The sequence below is a fragment of the Orycteropus afer genome, unplaced genomic scaffold (genome assembly GCF_000298275.1).
Source record: "Orycteropus afer afer isolate SDZICR_OR568_19922 unplaced genomic scaffold, OryAfe1.0 scaffold00065, whole genome shotgun sequence".
In the NCBI taxonomy this organism is placed as follows: Eukaryota; Metazoa; Chordata; class Mammalia; order Tubulidentata; family Orycteropodidae; genus Orycteropus; species Orycteropus afer.
The window spans coordinates 472,957-477,774 of record NW_006921652.1 but is presented as its reverse complement, the minus strand read 5'-3'; the positions used below and the strand labels follow the sequence as shown (position 1 = coordinate 477,774).

Here is a 4,818-nt window from a genome sequence, read left to right as displayed (position 1 = left end):
CTTTGTTGGAATGCTTTCCATTTTCCACAGAACAGAAACTAAAACAGCCTGCTACACAATTAGTCACAATCCTCTAGTTTTTTGATGATACACAAGTATTGTCTAAAACATGTCTTCTCTGTAGCAACAAGGCCCCTGCCACCACTGTGCTTGGCTGAGCTCACAAATCTGTTGTAGTACCTGTAGCTTTCCTGTACTTCTCTGGCTCTCCTTTCCTGCTTTGTTTCCTGGCAGTCATTAAAACCTTTTGCCATTGCCATATCTATTGCTACTGCTTGAACTGCCATAGCCCAACTTGGTTTCATGGTTTGGCAAAGTATTGACCTACACCACCATAAGGGTTAGAGCTTCTGCCTCCAAAATTTCCTCCCCTCATGGGTCCAAAATTTGAAGACTGATTGTTGTAATTGCCAAAACTACTATAGCTTCCACCACCTCCAAAATTGCTTCCATTATCACCAAATTCATTATAATCATCTCCATTGCCTCCATATCCACCACCACCATAGCTGCCACCAAAGCCACCTTGCCCACTGAAGTCTCCTCCATGACCAAAGTTTTCATTCCCACCAAAACCACCTCCAAGGCCACCACCAAAGTTCCCAGAACCACTTCAACTTCTCTGGCTGGCTTATCCTGGCTTTGAAAGGGCTTTCCTCACTGCACAGTTGTGACCATTCATAGTATGGGTTTCTGAATGATAATCTAATTTACTGAGTTATGGTCATCAAAAGTTACAAAAGCAAAGCCCCTCTTCTTGGTCAGTTATAATTTCAGTAACTTCACGTTTCCCATCCAAAAACCAAACTCACTGCCGTGGATTTGATTTGACTCATAGCAACCCCTCCTTGGGTTTCTGAGGCAGTGTCTCTACAAAAGGGGATTGGCCAATCTTCCTTCCGAGGAGTGGCTGGTGGGTTTGAACCACCAGCTTTCTGGTTCCCATAATAATCTCTTTATTCCCAATTATTTTATTCCCAAAATAATCTCTTTGGTGATGTTCTTCATTGTATTCTTTAATGCCACCAAAAAAGATACTTTTCACAGTTAAATGGGCACCTGGTCTTTGAGAGTCTTCTTGTGAGACAGCCAGCCCTCTTTAGTTCCACAACTCTTCCATCCACCTTGTATGGCCTTGCATTCATGACTGCATCCACCTCCTCCACTGTAGAGTAAGTGACAAACCCCAAAAGCTCTGGAGTATTTGCTGTTTGGATCTTTCATTACCACACAGTCCATGAGCATCCTCCATTGCTCAAAATGGCTCCTTAGACTCTCATATGTTGTTTCAATGCTCAACCCTCCAATGAAAAGTTTCCACATCTGTTAGGGCTCTTTAAGAGACTCTGACTTAGACATGATGCCAGTGGGAAAAAAGACCTTAACGATGCTTCCTTGGTGGCGTACACAGAGAGAAAGGAGTAAGCTAACCAATGTATCTCTACAGAAATTCTTGTATTTGCTTGTGAATAATATTGTTGTGGGGAGGAAAGAGGTGAGGGTATCGATGAACAATTTTGGTCATCATGAGTTGATTGATGATTGTTAAACCTGGGTAACGGGGACATGAGTGTTCTCTCTACTTTCACGTAGAGAAATATTATTAAAATACTTTTATATAAATTTAAAATATTATTATATAAATTTAAATAAAAAGGACAAGAAGGAAGAAAGAAAGAAAGTTGGATTTTGATGATAATCATGCATGATGATTGTTCATCCTACCAGTTACACAGGTAAATTAGAACATGTGATGCTAAGGGCTATACCTAAGATAGGAACAAGGGATGACATGGGCCCAAACACCTAGTGAAGGAGAGTAGAATGTTTTACACATCTCTTTCCATAGTGATACTGCCTCGGAAACCCAAGGAGGGGTCGCTATGAGTCGGGTCCGACCCGACGGCACATAACAACAAAAACAACAACAGACTAAAAGTAAGGAGCTCTGGTGGCATAATGCCTGAGGCATTTGACTGTTAACCAGAAGGTTGATGATTCAAATTTACCAGCTACGTTTAGGAAGACTGGGCAATCTACTTTCATAAACGTTTACCACCTTGGAAAGCTAAAGGGGGTTGCTATGAGTTAGAATCAACTTATGGCAGTGAGGTTTTTTTTTTTTTGGTAGACCAAAAGTATGGTGACATAATGGTTACAAGCTTGGCTGCTAACCAAAAGGTTGTCAGTTCGAACCCATCAGCTGCTTTGTAGGAGAGAATACTTGGTGATTTGTTCCTGTGAAGATTATCAGCCTAGGAAACCCTATGAGGCTGTTCCACTCTGTCCTATAGAATCTCTATGAGTCTGAATTGACTCCATGACAACAACAACAGACCAAAAGTGCGAGGATGGCATTGCAGGTGGAAGGGATGAAAATGTTACAAGACACTGGATTGTGAAAGGCCATGGTATGGCCAGAGGATGGTAGCAAGCCCAGTTTGGCTGGAGTGAAGGGTGTGTGGGGTCACAGTCAGGGTGGAGAATGAATAGAGTGGTAAAGTCTTGTGTACCATACTGGGGAATTTGCATTATATCCTCACATAGATAGACTAGAGAACACACAGAGACTTCCAAACAGGAAAGCTACAAGATTCAATTAGGTTACATTGAGAAAAAAAGTCCTGGTGACAGAGATAATGGTAAATGTCCCACTGGGCTGAAGTCACATGGCAGGGAGATCAGTAGGTTAGTTGTTGCCGCATTGCAATGCACACAGGGAAAGGGACAATGGAGTCACAATGAGTCTTCTCAGAACTCTTGGCATTATTTTGGCCTGACTTCTAAATAATTACCCTTCCTCCCTGACTTTCACAAACACCCAATTAAACTAATCACTCCTCAGTAGAAATTAAATTAATCACCCCTCACTAGAAAAGCCATTCAAACCACTTAACAAAATCAAGGGTGTAATGGGAAGTCCAGAAGTTTAAAGAAGAGGGGAAAAGACTTGGTAAACTGTGCTTGACATCTCTCTCATTTTCTGCCTGGGCACTTGCTAATGTACTACTAAGGGTAGGCACACTTGTTGTTGTTGTTGTTATGTGCCGTCGAGTCGGACCCGACTCATAGCGACCCCTCCTTGGGTTTCCTAGGCAGTATCACTACGGAAGTAGATTGCCCCATCTTCCTTCCGAGGAGTGGCTGGTGGGTTTGAACCACCAGCCTTCTGGTTAGCAGTTAAGTGCCTTTAGGCACTATGCTACCAGAGCTCCCGGGTAGGCACACAGCAGGTAATAACTACGCCTTTGGACAGCCAGATATTGTTGTAATATGTAAAGCAAAAACCAGAACCAAACCCATTGCTGTCAAGTTGATTCCAATTCATAGCGACCATATAAGACAGAGTAGAACTGCCCCACAGAGTTTCCAAGGCTGTAATCTTTATGGAAGTAGACTGCCATGTCTTCCTCCCGTGGAGCTGCTGGTAGATTTGAGTTGCTAGTGGATTCAAACCACTAACCTTTCAGTTCACAGCCGAGCGCTTAACCACTGTGCCACCAGAGCCACTTGATGTAATGCAAGGAGGTACTAATATCAACTCTGACATATTTTAGCCTAAAATATTTCATTGGAATCCATTAGATCTTTGGAGAAGGAATCCTGGTGGCTTGGTGGTTAAGTGCTTGGCTGCTGACCAAAAGGTCAGTGGTTCTAATCAGAGTTTCCTGCTGATTCATTCCTATTCAACTGCAGCAGAGAATTTGCATTTCCACCCCAGATTTACTGAATCAGAATCTACATTTTAACAAGAGCTCAGATGATTCTTTTCTTAATTTTTTTAAATTTTTTATCGTGATTTGGGTGAAAGTTTACAGAGTAAATTGGTTTTCCATTCAACAGTTCATACACATTTTTGTTTTTTGATATTGATTGCAATCCCCACAATGTAACAGCATTCTTCCCATTTCCTCCCTGTACTTGTCATTTCCTTTTCCTTTCATCCCTCTTTCTTATTCCTTCCTGCCTTCTTAGCTTTATCCTTGGGCAAATGCTGCCCTTTTGATCTCATATGGTTAATTGTTCTAAAGAGTGCATACCTCTCTTACAGGCCTATGTTTGATTGAAAGTTGAGCTATGGGGTTGAGTTCAGTCCCAGACTTGAAGGGTATCTAAGGGCTATAGTCTTGGAGACACCACCAGTCTCTGCCAAACCAGTAAGTCAGCTTGTTAAAACGTAAATTCTGATTCTGTGTGTCTGGGAAAGGCAAATTCTCAGCAGGGGTAGAACTGGAATAAACTAGTTTAAAGTCCTGGTTCTAATCCACCAGCTGCTCTGGAAGAAAGATGAGGCAGTCGGCTTCTGCAAAGATTCTTGTTGTTGTTAGGTGCCGTTGAGTCAGCTCTGACTCATAGCAACCCTATGGACAATAGAACAAAACACTGCCCAGTCTTGTGCCAGCTCCATAATCCTTGTTATACCTGAGCTCATCATTGCAGTCACTGTGTCAATCCATCTCATTGAGGGCCTTCCTCTGTCTCACTGACCCTCCACTTTACCAGGCATGATATCACTCTCCAGGGAATGATCCCTTCTGACAACATGACCAAAGTAGGTGAGATGAAATCTGGCCATTTTCACTTCCAAGGAGCATTCTGGCTGCACTGCTTCCAGGACAGATTTGTTAGTTCTTCTGGCAGTCCATGGTACTTTAAGTATTCTTTGCTAACACCAAACTCAAAAGCATCAACTCTTCTTCGGTCTTCCTTATTGATGGTCCAGCTTTCATATGCGTATGAGGTGATTGAAAATACCATGGCTTGGGATGCTGCTGTTGTTATGTGCCATGGAGTTGGCCCTGCTTGGGATAGGTGCAC

The 4,818-nt window shown here is 42.6% G+C and overlaps 1 pseudogene; it reads right to left on the bottom strand.

The window, feature by feature from the left end:
* Positions 1-237: 237 nt before the first annotated feature.
* LOC103196350 lies at positions 238-1,359 on the bottom strand (annotated as a pseudogene).
* Between the last annotated feature and the right edge of the window lie 3,459 nt (positions 1,360-4,818).